The 10614-nt window shown below is 44.1% G+C and overlaps 1 long non-coding RNA gene across 1 annotated transcript; it reads left to right on the top strand.

The window, feature by feature from the left end:
- Nucleotides 1–1050: 1050 nt before the first annotated feature.
- LOC144238086 (uncharacterized) lies at nt 1051–10614 on the top strand. The gene is made up of 3 exons (XR_013337007.1): nt 1051–1235; nt 2642–2738; nt 10505–10614. It is a non-coding gene; the product is annotated as an uncharacterized LOC144238086 (long non-coding RNA).

The following is a 10614-nucleotide window of genomic DNA, read 5'->3' as shown; positions in this document are numbered from 1 at the left end:
GTGTGTGTACACGTGAGTTCCATATGATAAATCGAACAGCACAGGACTCGATTAACTAGGAGACGTCTGCAGACTCTTAAGACCAATACAGAAGTAGATCATGAGGGCACAGGGGGGAACCTCTTGCTTAAGAGTCTCAACCCCTTTGCTCTGCTGAGGTGAGGAAATGTGTAGGTGATGGCCTATGACATAATTCTTGAGCAAGAGCCAGATGGAGTCCCATGCGGCTTTTTTATGTGAACGTTTAAGTAATTTAGCTCTATACTTTATACATAGTCATTTCATTATAGTGATTCTTGTGATTTCCATCCCTCTCCCCATTTTTAAAACACTGAAACGCAAGTTTCCATAATGCTGTTTTGTTAAGAGAAAGTTGCCTGGGTATTGGACTCTCACATGACCAGAAACGACAGTGCTCCTGTTATTTGGGCCAACCCAAAGGAATTGCTTTTCCTTGTAATCAAAATGATCTATAAGACTAGGCTGCCTGGGTGGCTCAGCTGGCTAATGGCTAACTATTGATTTCAGCTCAGGTCACGATCTTAAGATTGGTAGGTAAGAGCAGCATGTTGGGCTTTGCGCTGACAGTGTGGAGCCTGCTTCGGATTCTGTCTCCCTCTCTCTCTGACCTTCCCCCACTTGCACTCTCTCTCTCTCTCAAAAAAAAAAAAAAAAAGAAAAGATTCTCTCCCTCTCTGCCCCTCCCCCACTCATGCTAACTCTCTTTCTCTATTAGAATAAATAAACAAACATGGAAAAACAAAAGGACCTAAGACTGAACAGGTAGTAGCATATCCAGCATCTCAGACTCATTATTTTTTATGGAATATTTTTGAGGTAGTTGTAGTAAATGGAAGCCATTTCCAAAATGTTGGTTATGACCTAATGTTATGATCACTAACAGCTAATAATATCTAAAGACAGAGACAACCAGGCATTATATACCTCCTCCTCATTCAATTATTTAAAAAAAAAAAAAAAAACAGGAAAAAAACCCCTAAGTTTGCGCAAACCTCTCACTCTTAGTACTTCTTTACAGGAAATATAGAAGAGAAGGAAACAAGTTAAACAACGTCAAGAGGGTGTGATCAGCAGAATCCAAACCGTGGGAAACTACCCAACAAAGAGAACTGGTCCCTTCAACAACAACAACAACACAGCAAATAGGAAAGAAGAGTATGCACTTTATTTGGATCCTGAGCAAAGGAAATATGAAGAAATAAAAAAGAGAGAGAGTGAGAGCAAGTACAAGGGGGGACTATTTATAAGATAATCAGGGGAATATGAATACTCAATGGCTAGTTGATAATAGTAAGGCCTTCTTAGTATTGATTTGAAGAAGGTCTGATGATTGTTAGAGAGCAGTGATAATGCCATCATCATTGGTTTTAAAAAGGATAGGTTTTGTCTTTTATAGATACATGTGGGGACATGTAGCAACGAAATGCCCTGGCATCTGGGAATTCCTTCAGAACAATGTGGGGCAGGGAGGGAGCAGAGCAGGAAACAGGATCAACCAGAAGTTGAAACTTGTGAAGCTGGGTGATGAGAGTTCATTATGATACACTCTATACTTTATCATATGTTTGAAATATTTCCTATTAAAAAAAATTCAGTTCCAGGGCACCTGGCTGTCTCAGTCAGTGGAGCGTGCAACTCCTGCTCTTACGGTTGTGAGTTTGAGCCCCACATTAGGTGTTATGGAGATTACTTAAAAATAAAATCTTAAGGGGCACCTGGGTGGCTCATCGGTTAAGCATCTGACTTTGCTTAAGGTCATGATCTCATGGTTCATGAGTTCAAGCCCCACAATGGGCTCTCCACTCTCAGCGAGGAGCCTGCTTCCGACCCTCTGCCTCCTTCTCTCTCTGCCCCCTCACCCACCATCTCTTTCTCAAAAATAAACATTTAAAAAAAATTTTAAATCTGAAAAAATTCAATGCCTATTTTATTAAGGTATTGGTTCTTTTAACAACATATATTGAAATTCTATTGTACATACAAAATATTGGGGTGGGGGGCGCCTGGGTGGCTTAGTCGGTTAAGCGTCCGACTTTCGCTTAGGTCATGATCTCGCGGTTTGTGGGTTCGAGCCCCGCGTCGGGCTCTGTGCTGCCTGCCAGCTCAGAGCCTGGAGCCTGTTTCAGTCTGTGACTCCCTCTCTCTCTGACCCTCCCCTGCTCGCGCTGTCTCTCTCTCTCTCTCTCTCTCTCTCTCTCCTAGAAATAAATAAAACATTAAAAAAAATTAAAAAAAAATATTGGGGATATAAGAACCAATTAGTGTTCCTCTGGCCAGACTTCATATTTCCTCTTTTCTAAGATGCCACTGATTTTAAGATACACAATTGTTTAGACTGCAGCTTTTGAATTCTCCTGACTTGCAGGTCAGAGCTCAGTTGGGGTGTGGGAGAAGAAAAAAGACTATGCCATTAATATCACATGTTGATTTTAGGACACACCTTGATTTCAGGGTATCCAAACTATGTCTCTTAGAATAAAGAAAGACGAGTGGTTCTTATCTCCTTTTGGGTCTCTACTAAATACTTGGTTGTAAAACCTGAAGGTTTCCTAAGAGAAAATATGATTGTGTTCAGGATAACTGTGGGTTTTGTCCTTTAAGGATCTTTCTCTCTTTTTAGTGTGTCAGAATCCAGCCATCAAGTTGAAATAGGTTAATCTGGTCTTACCACCAGCAAACAAGCCTCAGTCATCTGGAAGAAGATGCTGACACAAGAGGTAAACTATGGGTATACTCTTTAGACACTATGCAGTTGGTTTAAAGGCTTCCAACGATTCAAGGTGAATTCAGCAGTCTGAGACCAAAAAAAAAGGTTTCTCCAGCACAGCCTTTCCAGGTACAGCTGCAGAGAGCAGAGATGGGGCTTTGAGCCAGAAAGAATTGGGTTGAAACCTGGCGGAATCAGTTACCAACTGGGGGGCTTTGGGTGTGTTTCTTACCCTGTCTGAGCCTCACATACCTCATGAAGAAAATAAACTGGAGAAACCCACTGTTGAGTGTTTCAAGATTTAAATGAAGTAACAACATATATAAAAGTGTTAGGACATAGTAGAAACTTAGGTTCTTACCATTTTTTCTGGAACCCAGTTCAGGCTCCATTAGTACATACGTGAATTAAAGTTTTTTTGTGGTCTTTTGACTGGTACCTAACATTAACTGGTCATTCTGCAAAGCTATCATTTGTGGATTCATTGCCAAAGAATTGAGTTTGGGTCATGTTGTTGCAGGATTCTTTACCGCAATACCCGGGATTTGACACAAAATGAGCAGCAGGCAAAGGTTTATTAGACTACAAGATTAGAAAGTAAGAGCTGTAGGAAACGACTCTTTGCAGAGAGGGGACACTGGAAAGTAAATGCCTGCCAACAATAGGCAAGGGTCCCTGTTTTATAAGGTTCTGGTCCACCCCTCCCCCTTCCCTTCCCTTCCCCCTGGTTCCTTCTCAGGTCCCACCCTTACTGGCCTGATAACTCTAGGTGCTGGGCTGTCCATTCCTGATTGGCTCGTTTCCATTGTTTGAGGCGTGGTCTATGGCCACATCATTCCTTGTGGGCCATATGTTTTATGGTCTACGTATTTTTAGACAGGTCTTTAGTCAAATTCCTGAGGAAACCTGAGGGGGAGTAGGTGGTGTCTGTTACATTCTTAAGAGGAACCTTAAACCTGAGGGGGCTTGCTGTGGTCAGACACTCCCAGCATTGTTCCAAAATACATCCTTCTCCACCCAGGGACCTCAGGTTCCAATCCTCTCCCTCTCTGACCATTTTATCCTATTTTTTCCCTATCATAATGTCTCAGTCAGCTTGGACTGTTATAAGAAAATACCAGAGACTGGGTGGCTTAAACAACAAATATATATATTTCTCAAGGTTCTGGAGGCTGGGAAGTCCAAGATCAAAGTTCTGGCAGATTCTGTATTTGGTGAAAGCCCTCTTCCTGATTTTGCCTTCACTTTTTATAAGGGAGTTAATCTAATCACGAGGGCCCCACCCTCATTATCGAATCCAACCCTACTCACCTCCCAAAGGCCCTGCCTCTAAATACCATCACACTGGGATTAGGGCTTCAGTATATGAATTTAAGTGGACACATTCATTCCATAGCTGCTGAATTGATTGTTTTTACACTGACTAGGAACTTTAGACACAGAAGCGTCAGAACTCTGGCAGGATTTTCTCCAGATCTCACTCATACTCAGCAAATATGCTCCCCTGTGGATTGTGTGGCTTTAGCCAGGGACACTGGGGAAACTGTTTGTCTGTCTAGGTACCTAGTGCTCAGTACATAGCAGGTGCAGAGTAGATGCATATCACTATGCATATAGTGACACATCGTAGTCCGTAGTAGGTGCATATCAAATAGGGACTGAGTATGACTGGAGAAAGGACCCCTACAATCCACAGTCAGGGTCATACTTTTGCCTCGTCAGTGCCAGTGCAGTGGATTGCTCTTTCTCTAGGATGTTATATACCCTCCAAGTCTCATGATATTACTGATCCTGCTTCTCTGCATCCTGGCAGAGTGGTCTCAGCTCCATTTCTGAGCTCAGATGAATATTTCCCCTTTTCCCCTTGCTCTCCCTGCTGGGAACCAGGTAGCACTGGGCAACCCTACATGGAAAATTGGGAGACCTTCTGGCCTCTCCTTGTCCACATGTAGCCAGATGCTCCGCTGAGGACTCTAGGCCCCCACTCTTCATGGTTGGGCTTGCTTGGCAGTGGCTGGAGTGGCTCCCCCACAGGCAGCAGGCTTGCAGCCTGCAGGTACCAGCTGGCTCCCCTCCCCACACCTCCCCGTCTGCTGGATGAGGGTGACCCTGGGGAGAGGCAGGGAGATGCTGGCCAGCTTACAGCCTGAGGCCTAGTGTGTGTGCCGGGAGGGGGGGAGGAGCTTGTGGGGAAGGGCATCTTGCTTCCCCCCAAGAGAAAGGAGCAAGAAAACCTGCTTCGCCCAACACCCCTTCTAGAGTAGCCAGTGCTAGAATTCCACCCTTTCAGCAAGTTACCTACCTGTCTGAGCCCGAGTTTCCTCATCTGTCTGAAAGACATGGAAGATCAGAATGGAAATTCATGTTATTAGTACTTCAAGCAAAGAAGCTAAATTAGTTTGCCAAATTCCCACCTGCCTTAAGATGAGGTTTAAGTCTGCGGCAGGTGATGAAACAAACAAGGGCTAAGGACAACCGGACTCCTGCCAAGATCATGTGCCAAGGCAATCTTGCCATGACCTTGAATAACTCCAAAAGAGGAAGGGCTGGACAAAAGTTGCAGGCTGACTGCAGATTTCCATCCTCCCAGTTTTCCAAGGAGAGGACAAGAATAAAATGCCTTTAAGAGCCAGGCCAGGCCGTGCAAATGAGTGGAGCGTGCTGGGGATTGCACAGAAAACACTAGCCACATGCTGCACTTCGACAAAGATGTGTTCTTGACTTGCTGATAAAGCAAATGGTCCTCTGGGTATGTTTTATTTTCTCACTTTTTGTGGATTCATGAGCTCAGAGAAATTATTTCTCTACTACAAGCAAAACAGTAGAACACAGGCTCAAGGAACAGCTGTGGAAGGAGTTATGAAGACCTAGGGAATGTGTGTCTCCCTGCCCCCCAGGAGGGCAGAAGCTAGTAGCCTTGGCTAATCTGTGGCGGGTGAGCATGTGGGCCCAGGGTGGCCAGATCTTCTCCTTTTTTTTTATTTAACAGAAGCTGGAAATCCAGATTTTTTAAAGCCTAGAATCTCCTTTTGTTTGCTGGGATTTTTTTCCTTCTTTTCTTTTAATGGTACAAATGTTGTTTACCACTTTGTATGCACCAAATAAAACCCACCTGCCTGTGGTCAGTTGCATCCCACCTTCTACATAGTCTGCTGAATGTTGAAGGGTTCTTGACAAATTACGCCAAATTTGGCATTCCTGATAACCCTCCTCATGCAGCTGGGAGGGTTTGGAACCCTCAGCCACTGGGAGGGCCATGTCTTTGACCTTGACTTGGGCCCTGTAGCCTCAGGAATTCCAGGAGGCTGGTGCAGGCTGGACAGAGAGGCAGTCTCCTTTTCTCAGCAGAGAAGAGACCCCTTTCCTGGGGTCTTTATGTCTCCCTGAGGTAGTCACTGGGACACCGGCTTTTTCTGTAGGCCACCTCTTGACCTCTCCTTGGGTGGATATTTAGGGAAGAAACACTTTCCAGTTTTCCTGATCAACTTTGTGTCAGCGATGACAGGCCAGAAGCATTGGGGTGAGCACTGGAGGCCTCCAGGCCAAGCCCCCCATTTTAAGCATATAGGAACTGAGATGCAGGAAGCCCAGCCACCTTGCTGGAGCTCCAGGCTCCTCAGTGACAAGTAAGAAGCGAGCTCCTAGGCTTCCTGCCTCATTGTCCAACACTCTGTCCACTATACCAGGCCATTGCCACCCCCACCATGGACACTTAGCCCCTCCAGGCCTTATCTAGAGGTTAACTGGACATTGGAACAGACTAAATGGCCCAACTTCAGAACTGGGACTGGGAAAACTTAGGAAGGCCAGAAGGAGAACAGGGGTTTCTGCATGTGGGCAAAATTCACCCAAGATCCATCCAGAAGAAAGGTGTGTTGGTTATTTTGTCACCAGGATCTGGAGTCACCCATGCCCACAAAACTTACTGGACCATGATGCCAGGCAAAGTCAGCAGGAGGACAGGCCTGGAAGAGACATTTCCCTGGGTCTACACAGGTTTTCCCAGAGCTGCTCCCAGGGGCGGGTCAGGGAGGCAAACTCAGGCTCTTGCTCTACCCTCATCTCAGAGTGCCTCACCCCTGCACACTTTTCAGTCTGGCGGAGGGTTTGTGTCCTCTGATGGAAGGTTTCCTGGAGGGCGTGTGTGGCCTAAAGAACTGTTCATCCTGTGATTCCTATCCTGCAATCTCCTATTTGATCCGAAATCACTCATTTTTAAAAATCAAGAGCTTCAGGGGCACCTGGGGGTGGCTCTGTTGGTTAAGCATCTGACTTCAGCTCGGGTCATGGTCTGATGTGAGTTCGAGCCCCTCCTCAGGCTTTGCACCGACAGCATGGAACCTCCTTGGGATTCTCTCTCTTCCTCTCTCTCTGCTGCCCGCAGCCACTCTCTCTCTCCAAACAAATAAACTTAAAAAATATCAAGAGCTTCAACTATATCCAACAATCTTTTTGAAAAATTTTTAAGAAATTGGGAAATATATTGATTTAGATTTTATTTCTTTTACTGCTTATGATTGGGAGGACTAAGTAACATTAATTCAGCTCTGGTTGTAGTTTGCTAAATACCTTTGTAGGTCTTATTCACAGAGTTCTCAAAGCATGTCTTGAAGGTGGGATTCTTATTTTTAATTTTTATTCTTTACCTATGTACCCTTTGGGGGAATCAAGGCTCAGAGACAGTAAGAAGCTTACTAAATTAGCCACCTTAGCTCATAAGGTCTGTCTGTCTGATTCTGGCTGCATCCTCAGGCTCTCACATGATGCCTACATGAAGCAGGTGCTCAATAATTAGTTGTTGATGCATTATTCCCTAGAATGGAAGTGCAAGTGGGTGATGAGACCTTCATGGGAGATGAACAAAGACCTCATGGGATGAAGAAAGAAGTTTGCATAATTAAACAATTTTTTAATGCTTATTTATTCTTGAAGTAGAGAGAAACAGAGTGTGAGCAGGGGAGGAGCAGAGAGAGAGCAAGACACAGAATCCAAATCAGGCTCTGAGCTCCAAGCTGTCAGCACAGAGCCCAATGTAGGGTTTGAATTCACAAACCGTGAGAGCATGACCTGAACCAAAGTTGGATGTCAATGGACTAAGATACCCAGGTGCCCTAAGAAGTTTGCATAATTAATCATGACATAAGAAATGACTTTATATGTCACACCTTTCTTCCAAGAACTCGGGGGTATTTGACAGGTACCTCACTTATCCATCCACCCATCTTGGCAACATTCCTGGCAAGTGAGGAGACACAAGCCTGACATACAGCTCAAGGACCGGACGTGGTGATCTCCTGCCCCTCTTTGCTCCTGCACTCTGGAATCTTCAGGACCCTTACAGTAGAGGCCCTTCACTGCCCCATCACCTAGGAGTGGCCATCACTGATTTCAGCAAAGAAGATGAACTCAAATGTCCCTTTGGGCTCTTAGTAGGTGGAGAGAAAACAACTTAAAACAGACCATGGTAGGGTATTTAGATAAAGCATGTGGGAATTCCCAAAATCTGTCTTCCACTCAAAATGGACCTTTAATGGATATTGTGATTCCTCGAACATTGCAGGAGATTGGGTTGAAAAGAAGCAAAACCTCAAGTAAATGCGAAACATTTCTGTAAAGCTTTTATTATCAGAAAAACAGCATACTTCTAATTTTAGCTATAGCTGTAAATATACATTTTGCTTCTATTAGCCTGATATGGTAGCTTTTCATCAAAATCACAGAGCAACGGTAGGGGAAGTGGCTTTACAGTCACATTGGATATTTCTATGTCCAAACTGGATATGCGGAGACCTGTAAGTTGCAAGCTGCGAGAAGTTCACATGAGACTCCTAAATTCACCCTTGCTGCGACCTGTCTTAAAAGTTTGTATGAGACACAGAAGTCTTGACTAAATGCAGATGACAAGGTGTCCTGAGTTGATTTTTCTCACTTAACATTAGACTTTCTTAATTGAAGCAGCTCAGTAAGAAGCCATAATGGTCTTACTTTTAATTAAACCTATAGATATATATTTACTAACTAGTTTCACTGAGATATTGCTTAAATTCCATTAATTGTGTGGATTTTTTCTTTCCATAGAACATCATTCTTATTAACCTTGTTTGGATGCAATTAGTTGTGCTGTGTTTATCTTCCTGGTTCCACAGTTAATTTCAGCATAGAACCAATGTGTTTATATTCTTCACAGCTCAGAACATCCTTTCCCCCCAAAATACATTGATAGTGGCACAATTCACATTGTACTTTTATTTTGGGTGGAAGAAAGTGAGAGATTGGTTTAAAGGAAGAAATGAGAGAGAGGTGTCTATCATCCAGTAGCATGGAATAGCGATGCTCCTAATGGAGGACACTAGCACCCACTTTTTGGTGTAATTATGGTACTGTGATTGGCCCTCTGCATCACTTTCTGTTCCTTCGGAAACAGATGACAGACCAAGAAAAGACTCCAGTATAGTTATTGCATTTCTAAACACTCAACAAACATAAACAGCGAAGCATCTTTTAACAGACTGTGACATATTGATTCACCACACAGCTCTTGCCAAGTTAGGAGTCAGGAACTAAAACATTGACATAGGACGGCTCAGATTCCCTCTCTATGGAGAGTGTATAACATTGTAAGCATTAAAGGCTTAATAGAAAACCAGGTCTTCTGATGTATCTGGGGCTTCTAATCAAACACGCTCTAAAGCAGGTTTCTGCACTCTGCTCAAAGGACAGGCCACACAGCCTCACTTGGCATCTAATTCCCCCTTGAACTGGGCATCCTCCGTGGCCATATGAGTAGGCAGAGAAGAAGCAAATAGAAGCTACTTCCAATACACAGCATGTCTCCAGCTGCCTTTTTTGCTTTCTACATCCACCCAGGATGGAGCAAAGACTCTCATCATTTTAGAGAATGGGCTGATTACAGTATAACCTAAGCCTTATCAAAATCTCCCGACCACCATCCTTGCATTTGTGAAATAATATTTACCAGAACTCAATATTTTCAACATTCATCTTTCCTCCTATACACTTGGATTTAGTTTCTGCTGGTTATTAGCCTAAAGGCAGCTCTACGTTCTTAATCTAAGTCTTTATCTAGAGTGATTGGAGGGCCTGCTCTTAACACATTTTGAGAAGTCTTGAGAATCAGCCACTGACATGAATGCATAAATGGATGAGCTGAGTAAAAGTGGCAGAAGTAGGGCTCCAAAGACCCTCCCTGTGCTATAGGGGCAAGATCTTTCTCTTCCATCTTTGCATTCCAGGACAGGGGAAATAGGATGACCTGGTGCCTTTCTCTCATGTCACCCACATCCTGTGCTCTGGTTTTACTAAGGGAACCAGAGGGAGTCCTAACAAGAAATTGTGCTTGGAGTGAACATGTCTAATGATGTAACTGCGCTTGTCATATTGTCTTATGCTCCCAGTCATGTTCTATTTGCTTCTTTGGCAATAGCCCCACATAGCAAAATACATATTCCACTCTCCGTCGTACTCATCTCTAGACTGTCATGCCAGATTTCCCCTTCCTTGGCCAGTGTTTAAATAATAAGAGGAAAAAGAGAAATAGTTGACGGTTCCTGGTGCTCCATTGGGTCAGGTGCTGTGCTGAGTACCTCCCATGCGTGCTCTCTTTCAGCCTTCACATTTCATCTTCATCTTGCAAATGAAGACACCAAGGCACAGATAAGTGGGTTCACTTGCACAGGGTCACACAGCTGGTGAAGTGCAGAGTGTGGGGCCTCTGACTCTGCACACTGTCTCTCCTCTAAGTGCCTGTTCCACCAGGTGCTGGGACGGGATGGTGTGTAGAAGCAAAGGAAGCCTCTCTACTCCACAGAGAAAGAAACTACGAACAGGAAAACGGAAACCTCTGTGGTTCTCTTTCAAGAGTAAGA

Source organism: Crocuta crocuta, unplaced genomic scaffold (genome assembly GCF_008692635.1).
Source record: "Crocuta crocuta isolate KB4526 unplaced genomic scaffold, BGI_CrCroc_1.0 scaffold56, whole genome shotgun sequence".
NCBI classification, from domain to species: domain Eukaryota; kingdom Metazoa; phylum Chordata; class Mammalia; order Carnivora; family Hyaenidae; genus Crocuta; species Crocuta crocuta.
Note: the sequence above shows the minus strand (reverse complement) of the source record. Positions and strands in the feature narration are given on the sequence as shown.